Source organism: Alosa alosa, chromosome 19 (assembly GCF_017589495.1).
Source record: "Alosa alosa isolate M-15738 ecotype Scorff River chromosome 19, AALO_Geno_1.1, whole genome shotgun sequence".
Taxonomy (NCBI): Eukaryota; Metazoa; Chordata; class Actinopteri; order Clupeiformes; family Clupeidae; genus Alosa; species Alosa alosa.
This window is the reverse complement of record NC_063207.1, coordinates 3,088,557-3,102,471: the sequence shown is the minus strand read 5'-3', so window position 1 is coordinate 3,102,471 and position 13,915 is coordinate 3,088,557. Positions and strand designations below refer to the sequence as shown.

The 13,915-nt window shown below is 42.2% G+C and overlaps 1 pseudogene; it reads right to left on the bottom strand.

Moving 5' to 3' along the window:
• Nucleotides 1-326: 326 nt before the first annotated feature.
• LOC125312282 overlaps nt 327-13,915 on the bottom strand; it is a 26,065-nt pseudogene continuing 12,476 nt past the window's right edge.

Sequence of the window (13,915 nt, the reverse complement as noted above, 5' to 3'; positions counted from 1 at the left end):
CTGATTGCTGGTGGTGTGTTGGGGCTGGGGCTGATTGCTGGTGCTGATGTGTTGGGGCTGATTGCTGCTGATTGGTGTGTCGGGCTGATTGCTGCTGATTGGTGTGTCGGGCTGATTGCTGCTGATTGCTGTGCTGATTGGTGTGTTGGGGCTGATTGCTGCTGATTGGTGTGTTGGGGCTGATTGCTGCTGATTGCTGGTGCTGATTGGTGTGTTGGGGCTGATTGCTGCTGATTGGTGTGTTGGGGCTGATTGCTGCTGATTGCTGGGCTGATTGCTGCTGATTGGTGTGTGGGGCTGATTGCTGCTGATTGCTGGTGGTGTGTTGGGGCTGATTGCTGGTGCTGATTGGTGTGTTGGGGCTGATTGCTGCTGATTGGTGTGTCGGGGCTGATTGCTGCTGATTGCTGGTGCTGATTGGTGTGTCGGGGCTGATTGCTGCTGATTGGTGTGTCGGGGCTGATTGCTGCTGATTGCTGGTGCTGATTGGTGTGTTGGGGCTGATTGCTGCTGATTGGTGTGTTGGGGCTGATTGCTGCTGATTGGTGTGTCGGGGCTGATTGGTGCTGATTGGTGTGTTGGGGCTGATTGCTGCTGATTGGTGTGTCGGGGCAGCAGATCAAATGTAAACACGTCTTCTCTTCTTTCCCTTCCTCTGCTTCTGCTGCTTCTGTTGGGCTGCTGCAGCTGTCTGCGTGATGTCAATAACTATTCATTTATCTTCACTTTTCATGACTACAATGTCCGCCAATCTGACCACACTGTCATCAGCACTGAACAGTATGGAGTCTTGTCCTGTCACGGCTGATTGCTGGCAGTGCTAGGATGACAGATCACATTAAAACACAATCTTTCTTCTTCTTCTTCTTCTTCTTCTGCTGGCTGTGTTGCCCCAGTGTAATGTCCTGCAGTTCATTACAGCTGAGGATCGCGTCCTTAAACTCAGTGCACGGCTCAGTGGCTTTACAGCAGCTCTTCCTGTGGAAAGAGAACACACACGTGTCACAGCGTTAATCAGTTCACATATTAAATGCAAGATCCTGAATAGACGAATACAGCAGGTTTTATTTGGTATCAGTTGGTATTTGGTAAATGATTATAATTCTGTACTGAATCATAGTTTTTCAATTCTCATTACTAGTTTTCAGTAAATTCATAGTTTTACATGCAGTACCTCAGTATGGCCACTAGTGTGTAGTGTTTGCCATTGAATGAGAGTGGATTTGTGAATATCATTGAAAATGGATGGAGTAGAGAAGTAATTTGAAAAGCTGTATGTCTTTCACCGAGAATTGAAATGATTTTTAATATTTGGCCTCTTTAGAATAACATGTATCCCAATATATGATGTAGCATCCATATCTGCATATCTATGATTGATTAATACATCAACATTTATTCATTTAGCAGAGCTTTCGATTCCAAGGCGACTTACAGATTAGGGTTTAGTGTTTTGGAACGGTGGAAGCTGGGAATAGATTCCACAACATTGCAGACTACTACATGTTAGTCCAGCTCCTTAGCTGTGATTTCCCCAAATAACAATAGAATCCCATTTCATATGCAGAGGCCCTTTGATATGAGGCTTTTCTATTTTTATTTTATTCCATTTGTTGTTTAATATACCAGTGATGTGTGGGTCCATTCACAAGCAACCAGCAACTGAACTGTGTAAAATTACCCTGTAAGTGTGATGGTGCAGTCTGGGCGCCTCTGGGCCTCCTGCAGTAAGCAGACCCCCTCCTCCAGCAACAAACCTTCCTCCTTCTTTAAACTCGTATCATGGCCAGCAGCTTCAAAACTGTTGAATGAGACACACCTCATCAGGTAAAGACTCAGACTCACAAGTAGCTGATCACAGATTTTTCACAACATGAAGGTCAATAACCTGACCTCCTCTAGACTGGGGCAGGCGTGGACGAGGGAGAGGATCCTGAAACAAACAAACACCAGCAGCACAAGAACTCACCAAATCACACATGTCTGACATCATGACACTAGTCTCTGAAGTGTTTAAACTCATTTCACATCCTGAACGTTGATAACTGCTACATGACTGTGGAGGTGAAGGCTGGTGACTTCATGGCTTTGGCTGCAATCCTAGACGTGACCCCACATCCAGGGCCGGCCCGAGGCATAAGCGAACTAAGCGGCTGCTTGGGGCCCCCTTGCCACCAGGGGGCCCCCAATAGAGTTTCTTCTTTTTTTTTTCCAGGGGGACAGTAGTTCATAATCAGTCACTGTATTAATACATAACCTCACTGTATTAATTTATAATATAAAATTATAGTGTGAAGTTGTCAATTATCGCCAAGCACAGGTGACTCCGCGTTGTGGGAGGGGGCCCCCAAATCAAATTCTGCTTAGGGCCCCCAAAAGGCTCAGGCCGGCACTGCCCACATCACATTATGATGAGAGTGATAGTGGATAGAGAATATCTGCACTGAATAGAGTATCACCTGCACTGAGCTATCTGACCTGCAATCCACTTACATCAAGCAGTGCCAGACCAGAAGCAGGAAGATCATGAAGGACCCCAGTCACCCCAACAACGGACTGTTTACACTGCTACGGTCTGGAAAACAGCCCACACACACACTTGTGTTCTTCTATAGATTTGTGTACACCTAGACCCTTGCATTTTTTATGCCTTATCTTTCAAGACGGAGCATTGTACTGCATGCTGTACTATGTATGATATTGTATGTGACGAATAACATCTAAATTTGATGACACTAGTTTCTAAAGTGGTTAAAATTGGAACACAAACCAGGGACTATCATATTATAATGTCCCGGCTTCTACAAATGCCTACATAACATCTCATCAATTTGTTCAGATTGTGTCAATAGCATAGCTGTCAACATGGAGCATTGAAATTAAGGGAGATTTCCAGAGTTTCTCACCCAAAATACAGAAAACTTTCAACATTCATCTTTCTGTTGCTATCCCTCTGCTGACAACAAGAGTTCAGACTACAAAACCGCTGCATTAACTAAACAAAGTGTGAAGCTACTCTGGATCTTTCAACAACCAGAGCGTTATCTGAAATAGGATAACATTTCTCTAAGTTCGCCTTCAAGCAACAAAACAATGCTTTGATGACATCCGTTTTGCTAGAAGGGCAAGGGTGTAGCAACAGGACAACAGTAGGGCGAGGTGGACTCGGACCGGTGGTAGGGCGAGGTAAACAGAGGACAACAGTAGGGAACAGTTATGAGAGTATTAAAATACTGGATACTTTACCGGGAAATATTAAAACAGGAAGACAGCAGGGAGAAAAGTTAAAATAGCCTACGTGAGAAACCCAGAAAAAAACGGGAGGGTTGTAGGGCAGGTCAGTCTCATCATTTATTTTCATGTGAGTGTGTTTTTGTGTTCAGATTTCACCTATTCACCTAACCTCCCAGTTTCCTGTTATTGGTCAGTAAGATGATTATAAAAGGTGTCTCTTACCAAACGTTAATTAGACTGGGGCAGCTGTGGATGAGTTTGAGGATCCTGGTGGCCCAGATCTCCGTCAGGCAGCTCACAGCAAGTTCCAGCCTCTTCAGATCAGGCAGAGAGGCCAGCCAGGAGAACAGAGCATTCACACGCTCACTATACTCTAGACTCCTACACACACGCGCACACACACACAGGTTGGTCTAGTTGGCTGACTTCAGGGTTCGAGAATGAAGTCAGGAGCGTGAGGAGTGAATGTAGAAAGCAACTAATGAATAAACAGTGAGATTAGTTTTTCAAATGTCAAAATGTTGAAAGCATAAAAATGCACACACGCACACACACGATTCTTAGAAATTAAATGAAACACAGAGCCAGCTTCCTATTTGTAATGTAATCAAAACCATAAAAAATACAATTCTCACTTGTCTGTGAAACGTCTCAGCTGATGGAACCTGTGGAGGATCTCCCTCAGTATGATGTCAGAGATCTGTGAGGGGAACAGCAGAGCTAGACCCAGTGAAGAGGTTTCAGATTCAGGTGATGAATCTCCATACCGGGCAATCCACAGCCTGGAACCCAGAGAAGAGAATAAGACTGACCATTTTCACACTCACACCAGAGCCTGTTTACGAAGAGCCTGTTCACTCCCTATTAACTCCCATTGTATCCAAATAGGTTGCAGTTCATCTAGGGGGCGATCACGAGTGAGTGCAAAATGAATGGGAGTCTATGAGGTTAGACGGCTAAATTAGTTTTTTTTTTCACTTGCTTATCACCAACAAACAACATATTTTATATAGTTCTCACAAGTACAGTATGAATTATCCATCAAAAGTGAAACAAACAAATACCCATATTTCTTTTGGCATCTTACAGGGTGGGCTGGTTTTGCCCTTAACAAAGCATTCTGCTAATGGATGCTGATTGGTCAATGAAGCTCCATAGGCTTCCATTCATTCTGAGCTCTCTCAGGGCCCTCAAGGTGAACTGCAGCCAGTTACAACACTGGAAGTGTTCTGATAATGAAGGTTCTCCTGTTGAAATGGCTCTGCACACACCATGCACATTACCACATAGAACACATTTCCTTTAGTTCAAACTTATAATGTACTTTCATGCATAGTTGTTATTTGGGGGAAGTGGTAAATGGTAAATGTGTCAAATGGTAAATGCATGGTAAATGGACTGAATTTGTACAGAGCTTTTTTCCAAAAGTGCTTTACAATTTCATGCCTCACATGTCTTGGTCAAGGACATTTCGACATGGAGCAGTCGGGTTCAAACCAGCAGCCCTCCAGACGACTCTACCTCCTGAGCCACTGCCGTAATGAATTAGAATGTAGCTTAATTAGAACTCTAGAGCCAAAGAATTAGAATGTACTCTACCTCCTGAGCCACTGCGAATGAATTAGAATGTAGTAATGTGAATTAGAATGTAGCTTAATTAGAAAGGGAAAGTGACTCTACCTCCTGAGCCACTGCCGTAATGAATTAGAATGTATCTTAATTAGAAAGGGAATTAGAATGTAGCTTAATTAGAAAGGGAAAGTGGCTCACCGGACATCTTCCTCCACTCTTCGCATCTCGAGAGCAGAACAGAGACCCTCAGCTCTATCAGCCCCCTTTGGTACGCCCATCCTGCCAATCAGAACAGGTGTCAGGTGAAGCACAGCACAGCGGAACCAAATGTGCAGTGTGTCAGATCCTGTGAGCTGATGTGTGAGTGAGGAGCGGAGAGTAGAGTTGCCAACTTCCTCAACCCCAAATGAGGGTGCCACTGCTGCCCCCAAAAAAAAAAAAAAACAAGACTGTTTTATACTATTCAAATGATAATAATGACAAAGTAATTTTGTTTTAAAATATTAATTACTTAAGAAATACTAACTACCGATTTGATGCCGTTTAACTAATATTTTGCCATCTCCATTCAAACATAGCCTAGGCTAGTCCACAGACTCTTAACATTGTTTGTGCCACATTTATAGCACAATATTAAACATGATATGCATACTATAAGTTGGTATAAACAACCTTCATTCCTTTGGAAATAGAAGCATGTAATAATGATGCAAGATATTTTCTGTTTGCAATTAAAAGTGAATTATGAACCTGGTAGCCACCTAGCTATCTGCGTGGAATGTGTTTCAATTGGCATATCAACCCAAACATCAAGCTGTCTTTAGAATATAGTAAAGTGAGTATTAACTTTCTTGATTTGACCATTTTAAAAGATAACCAAGGAACTCTGCATACATCAATGTATAGAAAACCAACAGACAGAAACACAATTTTACACGCCAAGAGCTTCCATCCAAACTGGCTTAAAGAGAATGTCCCATACGGGGCAGTTCCAGAGAGTGAAGAGAATCTGTGACCAAGACCATGTTTTTGAGAGTAAATCACTAGAAATGATGTCACGATTTAAGGAAAGGGGATAGAAGTTCTACTCTCCAAAAAGCTTACACCAGAGCCAAACATGTAGACAGGTCATCACTACTACAAAGGAATACACCAAAACAATCAAAGGAGAGGCCTGTTTTTGTTACAACATACAGTACAGAGGCTGAACAGATAAAGCAAATCATACAAAAAAAACTGTATTATTGAGAGTGATGAGGTACTAAGTCAGGTCTTCCCTGAACCACCTCTCATTAGTTTTAGAAGATGTCCCACCCTACAAGATAGATCACAGTTATCTTAAACCAGAAGACAAACAAACATGGTTGGGGCCTAGGCCCAGAGGTTCTTACAAATGCCATCACTGTAACCATTGTGGTAACGTAAGACAAACCAAAACTTTTGTTGATGTTGGCGTCCAAAAGGAATTCACTATTAACCATTTCATAAACTGTCAAACTACCTTTGTCATTTATAGACTGGAATGTCCTATGTGTGAAGTCTTTTATGTAGGAAGAACAAAGCAGCGTTTACTGGACAGACTGGCTAAACATAAATACGCAATTCGCACAGGAAACATCAACTATCCCATGGCAAGACACTATATGGAACACCACAACAGCAACGCCTCCACCTTACAGGCCTGTGGGATTGACCACATTCCTCTGTCCTTAAGAAAAGGCAATAGACAAAGGCAGCTAAATCAACGGGAAGCTTTCTGGATATATCACCTTTTTGTGTATGTTCTTTTCATGAATTCATTTTGTGTTTATACGAAATCTTTTTGTTAAGAAGTAGAAACGATGACACTTACTGTCTCTTTTATGTACTAACACTTGTAACCCCAACACCTTATGGCCTCCTTACACCAAACAACTTTGGGAAAGATTCTTGAAAGATTAGAGTCTTTTGAGGAAAGCTTGAATGGGGGTATTAGTTAAAAGACTACAATCTTTCAAGATTCTTTCCCAAATCTTGTCAAAGTTGTTTGGTGTAAGGTGGTCATTAGTTGCCAGATGGAGACTTTTGATTGGTGGACTGTTAGTTCATAAGAAACTGTTCTTGTTTGAGATCTGCTTAACTCCCAGAAGAAGGCATGTAGCCGAAACGTGTTGGAGTTTTTTAGAAGGTTAACTTGACCAAGCCATGATAATAAAGGCTTTTTAACTTTTTCAATAGTGAGTGCCTTGGAGTTTCTTGATTCTTGGCATATCATGTGCTTCATATACAGATGCTTAGTTTAGGGAAACAAATTATTGAAGACCTCAAGGCTCACCAATTCCATTACACAAAAGCAAAGACCACTCTTCATTCTATCACATCCCAAATCACAGTGCCTCTCACATTTTATAAATGGTCAGTAGTGGGAACCGAATAACTCCGCAATCTCCTCTAGCGTTGTTTTTGTTGTCCTCATGATTTCCTTTTAAACATTTCTTGTATTAAAAAGGAGATATTGATTATCAATAATGACAAGCCAGCTAGAACCTGCCACTCTGTCTTTCTCTCGTGCATGCTCAAACATATTCCCAATTAAAATGAGTAGCATAACGTTATAAAATGAGTAGCATAACCAGTGCCGGTTAAGACCTCCATGGGGCCCTAGGCAAAATCCTGCTAAGGGGTCCTCCTACTTGAACTCTGAGGGCCAAAATGTAACCATTTATATATTTAAGATTCAAGAATTTATTTGTCACATGCATAATTTGTGGAACAAAAAGCAGTGAAATGGGGATTGCAACTGCAACTCCCAGCTGTGCAAAGTTTAATAATAATAGAAAAGTAAGAAGATAGAAAACAGAAGGGGGGTGGGGATTAATAAAATAAAATGTAAAAAGTTTATGAAGAGGGGGGAATTCTGCATTCATTGTCCGTATGGCATGGGGAAAAAAGCTTCTTCTTAGTCTTGGCCTTTTGAGATCGAAGCCACTTTCCAGAGGGCAACCATTGAAAAATGTTATGGCCAGGGTGATGGCAGTCCTTTTAAATCCTTTTTGCCCTTGACAGGCAGCGCCTAGTGTAGATGTTCTGAAGTCCAGGAAGTGCGGTGTTGGTGATTTTCTCTGCACATCTCATAACTCTATGCAAGGCTTTCTCATCCTGAGAGTTGCTATTTCCGTACCAGGTAGTGATATTACCAGAAATAACAGACTCTATTGTTGCCGAGTAGATTGTTTTCTGCAGCTCTTTGGATATTCTGAGCTTTCTAAGATGGTACAAACGCTGTCTTGCTTTTTTCACTTGGTTGGAGATGTGTGATGTCCATGAAAGGTCCTCAGAGATGACTACTCCAAGATATTTAAAGTGGCTCACTGTCTCCACCAGGGCACCATGGATGTTCAGTGGTGTGTGATGTAGCCTCTGCTTGTCCCTTCTGAAGTCAACCACCAATTCCTTGGTTTTGGCAATGTTTAGTCCAAGGCTGTTGTCATTGCACCATGATGTCAGCATCTTAATTTCATTAAGGTAGGCTGTCTCATGGCTGTTGGAGATGAGTCCAATCACTACTGTGTCATCCGCAAATTTGACGATGGAGTTGGAGTTTTAAATGGCTGTACAATCATGGGTGTATAGGGAATAAAGCAGGGGACTTAAAACACATCCTTGGGGGCACCAATGTTGAGGGTGACTGTATTTGACATACAGCTCCCAATCTTCACCGCCTGTGGCCTGTCCATCAAAAAGCTGAGAACCCAGGAGCAGAGAGATGTATTAAGTCCTAGATGTTTGAGCTTGGTGACTAAAATGTTTGGCACAGTGGTGTTGAAGGCTGAGCTATAGTCAATGAACAGCAGGCGTGCGTAGGCGGCAGGCGTAGTTCCCCTTCCCTTTGTCCAGGTGGGAGGGAGTGGTGTGGAGAACATGGGATATGGCGTCATCAGTACTCCTATTGGGTCGATAGGCAAACTGAAGGGGGTCTAATGAGCCAGGTGTTGATGAACATATAAAATCTTTTACCAGTGTCTCAAAACATTTAATCACCACTGACGTCAAGGCTATAGGGCGGTAATCATTTAAGCTGGCTGGGTTGGTCTTCTTGGGCACAGGAATAATGGTGGAGCTTTTTAGGCACCTAGGAACTACAGATTGGGCTAGAGACAGATTGAAGATTGTTGCTAACACTGGTGCAAGCTGGTCAGCACATGATTTTAACAACTGCCCAGGAATGCCATCTGGGCCAGCGGCCTTTCTGCTGTTCACTCCTCTAAGTGCTCTCCTCACATCATGCTCAGAGACGGAAATTGACTGGTCTTCGGGCAGATCGCACGTAGCACCGTTGTTAAAACTGGCTGCAGGGCTAGCAGCGAGGGTGTGAGAATGTTCGTCACTGACCTCAAAGCGTGCGTAAAATAAGTTCAAGTCATTTACCAGTGTAGAGTCCACATCTGCCGAGATGGCCGATCATCCTCTGTAGTCAGTCATCAACTTCAGTCCCTGCCAGACACTCCTGCTGTCGCGATTTCCTAAGTGCGTCTCCACCTTCTCTCTGTGCCGCTTCTTCGCCACTTTCACTGCTTTACGCAGTTGGAAGGAGGCCACTTTATAGGATGTCATGTCACCAAATGACAGGCCATTGTTGTGTGCAGATGTTTGTGCGTTCAAAGCCTCTCTCTCAATAATATATATATATATATATATATATATACAGTTAAGAACAAAACTATTCCCCTGGAAAATATTGATTTAATGTTGATTTTCTCTTGTTTCGATATGTTTGTTCTGACTGAAAATGACACTGTCACATGCCAAAAGGTTGCAAGACAATGTGGGAGAAACATGGAATCAAAAAAAGAAGTGTTTTCATCTCCAAATTTCAGTCCATAATTATGGTAACACTTTACTTGACGGGTGAGTTCATAACACATTCATAGCAGCTGTCATAAACTGCACATAAAGCATTCATGACTGTTTCATGAGACATGACTCAACATTCATACCAAACCTTTCATGAATGTGGAAGACAGAACGACGACAACTTGTCAACATAAAAGTCCAACAATCGCAAAGCAGTATTGCCGTTTTTGTTCCAAACCTCTTACCTGATCACGTCACATCTGAGTCAATGGGCTACTCCAGTGCCAAAAAGACAGAACATGGTCAAGCAAATAATTTTTGTTTCATAAAAAATTATTTGTTTTATGATGTTACCTTTGCAGATAATTTCTCATTATTTACTACTGGGAATGTCCATTGTCCAACCGTTCCAGGTTAACAAATAAGGGTCAGCTTAATGTAGGCTAGTTTAGGCTACCTCCCAGTGTTAAACTCAGTGATTACGAATACTTCACAACTTGTATAGTAAAGTGACATTCGATGTAGACTTCATAAGATATTCATGAAATATTTACAAAGTCTGAAAAAAAAACGGCAATGCTGCTTAGCGACTTGTTGGACTTTTATTTTGACAAGTTGTCATTATTCTGTCTTCCACATTCATGAAAGGTTTGTTATGAATGTTGAGTCATGAATGCTTTATGTGCAGTTTATGACAGCTGCTATGAATGTTTTATGAACTCACCCGTCAAGTAAAGTGTTACCAAAATGATTCATACCCTTTTTAAATAATCAATAGAAACATCTTTATTTGCATTTACAGCTCTAAAAATATTTCATATAATACCTACCAAGCCTCTTCATGTCTCGACAATGATTCTAGACTGTACCTTTTTAAGAGCGATCCAGGTTTTGAGTCAGGAACGATTATTTGCTATCACTCTGGCCCCGTGCTCACTTTTCTGACGGATTGAGGTCTGGACTCTGGCTCTGACACTCTAATGTTGGTATTGTTCTCTGTTAACCATTTCTTGCCTTGTTTGACTGTATGTTTTGGATCATTGTGGGGTTTAATGGACCAATGCCGCCTATTGGGGCAGGTCTCTCGGCACACTGCCTGATCTTTTCCTCCAGTTTTTCACAATTGTTTCCACATTTTTTGAAACCTTCCACCCTTTTCTCCATTATCAAACTACATTTACAGAATGTCTGACAGTTCTTGCAAAATAAAACACTTGCCTCAAAAGTTTTACTTGTGCTCAGAATCAAACCGTGTCAGAGTACCGATCCAGTGTATGATTGAAGTGTTCCCTTCATTTTTTTGAGCAGTATATATATATATATATAGACAGCTCAGTGCTCCCAATACAATCATCCCACCCCATTTTGGATGTCTACGGAAGTTACCAAATATAGTGTTTTTCCCCATAAAGGACCTTCACAGCTACTATAAATGCCCAGTTTTAAGGTCTGGGCTGTTTGCTTTTGATGCTTGCTGTACATATCCCCTTACAAAAAATAACTGCAGTTTTTTCTAAGTTCTATACAGTTCGGTTATAGTAGGCTACAGTGCAGTAGCCTAGTATTTTCATGTCCAAAGTATTTCTGTAGTAAATTAGAGTAGTATGCAGTAGGCTACATACAATGCAGTTTGTCTGTGTCCAAAATACTGCATTCCCTGCATAAGAACTGTAAATATTTCCTCCAAAACTGCGATTTTGATACTTAGAAATCTGCAGTTTGACACTTGAAGTAATGCAGTTATTTTTTTGTAAGGGTCTGGCTGAACCTGACTGTTCTTCACCTGTGTGTCTGTAGTAGACTAATTGCCAAAGACATAGCTACTGAACTGGCTCCCCTGATTCCCTTCAATATTTTTTCAAACGTAGAGACTATTTTAAACAATAATTTTAATAGGCCTATTCATATAGGTCTGATTTACGATATGCATATATTGCCCATACAGCACAGCGAATCAAAGTTAATACATTAGGCATACATTTTGCGTTCAGTTGTAGGCTATCTAAACCAACTAAAGCTTGATTAAAATATTGTAAAACCATTTACTTCTTTTAAAATGTATGGGAAGAGTGAAATCACCGATTGGTTTTGACGGGTTCTCGCATGTTTCTGCTGAAAAACTGCTAGTTTCATCCCAAGCTGCACATTATCATGAGCACATTTAAAGAGGAGTTTTTTTTTAGTTTTTTTTTAATGCCAGTCGCCCAAATTCAAAAACGGAACATGCGATTATATTTCACAACTTTGCTAAGTACCGTGACTGGGAAAGGCTGGCAAGCAGGCCGCAGACAGATCAGGGGATTCACTTCTCTGTTTGGTTGGCCTAGGCTAGGCCATCAACACGAGCTGTAGACAGGGATGGATTACTGCACGGGCCTACCGGGCCCAGGGGCCCAAGGGGTCAGGGGGCCCTGAAGCCCAAGCCTTTGCATGGAATAATTGCCTCAATATCAACAAATCAGGATGAAGGCTATGAATCTGATTGAATTTAGTATTGGCCATTCCCAAAATGCACCAGAATACAGGAAATCACATCAAACAAATTAAAAAAATTCTGGGGGAGGACCCCCAAACCCCCCCTCCCACATATACGACAATTAGTGGGGGGCCCTTAATACATCTGGTCCCAGGGGCCCGAAAGTTCATAATCCGCCCATGGCTGTAGAGATGCGTGTAGTAGACAAAGTTTACCCGACTGGTGTTCATTCTCATGAAGTTTCTTCCGTTTTTCATGCCCTGAATGCTAATTCGGTTTCTTGTTCATCTTCTTAATGTAGCCTATGAAACATTGTCGATGTAACTGTATAGGCCTACCTGTCTGTCACTAGCTTGACTCAAGGGGAGGGGGCCTTCATTTACTTGCGGGGCCCTACGCAAATTGCGTAGTGTGCGTATAGGGAGAACTGGCCCTGAGCATAACATTCAAGTGAGATGTGCTGTCTAATGTACGTGGGGGACCAAGGGACATAGGGGCACTACAATTTAGCCAGATAGCTGCACTGCAAACTGCTTTTCACTGTTCTTAGAGAACTTTTCCAATGTCAAAATGCACCAACAGCATCTTGCATGAGGATGATACGTTTTGGGTACTCTCTCAGTCTCCATTAGACAGCACATCTCACTTGAACGTTATGCTCAGGGCCATGTCAACTCCTCCTCTCTGGAGACCTGCTGGAGGCTAAATGCATTCTTCTGTAAAGTACATGGAGGTCCATCTACCTGATGAGACGGGACCTGTGAAGTGTGTCTTACCCCACACGGTCTTTAATGAGTGTAGTCTTGTAGAGATGCAGGAGCCTTTCAGCAGTGGTGATGGTGATGGTCTTCACTGTCATCTCAACTGCACCCACAGACTTCTGCCTGGAGAGGGCGCTGAAGACCTGCAGCACACTCTCCTCTGACAGACTGCTGTTCGCCACACTGTAACACACAACACAAACATGTGGCTGTGCTGATTCATGGTTCTGTGTTCATTCATTCACCATGTGCTTCATGAGTCACTTATGGTGCAAAACATTCATTTTAATAAGTGTGTTTGTAATGATCAGGCATTCAGGGTGGGGCCCATATCACTGTATGAATTGCATGAGGCCCTTAAGGTCTCTTAAAGGGGTGGTTCAGGATTTTGGACATAGGAATGTGTTAGCATGTTGCTATGCTAGCGGGCTCAGACGTAGCCATAGAGGGAGGAAGATAGCAGTAATCAAAAACATCCACGTTTTCCCTACTTAAATACAGTTGGACGAGTAGTTGATAAAAATGTGTAAGGTCACACAACATGAAACGTGCCGATTTTCCAAGCGAATAAACAGGAGAACTACAATGTGTGGCGCAATAGCACTTGGGAGTACTTTGACCTCGCGTAGTAATATTAATTAACACCACATGCTTGGAATGAGCTTCAACACACACTCAACTTGGACTCCTTACCCTCCTTAAATGTTTTTAAAAGTATTTTAAAGCTGGCTTACACTGAGCAGTGTCACTGCTTCTAGTGTTCTATTTTATTCTAATATATTTTAGCTCTCCTTAGTCTTTGTTGACTCTGACTCTGTGTCCTCTGTGTTAGTGTGCTGTTGATGTCTTTGCTCTGTACCCATGTGCCATGTTGTATTTTCTTTGTCCTTCAAATAATTGCTGCCATCTTGACCAGGACTCCCTGGCAGAAGAGACATTGTGTCTCAATGGGACCTTCCTGGTAAAATAAAGGTTTAAAAAATATGGGTCCAAGTGCCCACGGGGACCCTGGTTTGAGTCCGGAAGAAACCCGGGTCAT